This window comes from Ceratina calcarata, unplaced genomic scaffold (genome assembly GCF_001652005.2).
Source record: "Ceratina calcarata isolate Rehan_Ccalc_2016 unplaced genomic scaffold, ASM165200v1 scaffold556, whole genome shotgun sequence".
In the NCBI taxonomy this organism is placed as follows: Eukaryota; Metazoa; Arthropoda; class Insecta; order Hymenoptera; family Apidae; genus Ceratina; species Ceratina calcarata.
In genome coordinates, this window is record NW_017176750.1 from 13,439 (window position 1) to 13,659 (window position 221).

Genomic DNA, 221 nt, shown 5'->3' on the forward strand with positions numbered 1-221 from the left:
ATAATAATTGTTGACTTACTTTAAGCAATGGTTAATGAAATTGTTTATATATTAATTGATAAATTATATCATACAAAGATAAATATTAAATATGATTACAGATTAAATTACAGATTATTTGTAATGATTAGACTGTGAACGTTTATGCAAAGTCTTATTTTTATAAATAAAATTAAAGAGCATATAAACATTTGTTTTCTCCTTTAGATGCAGATTGTATT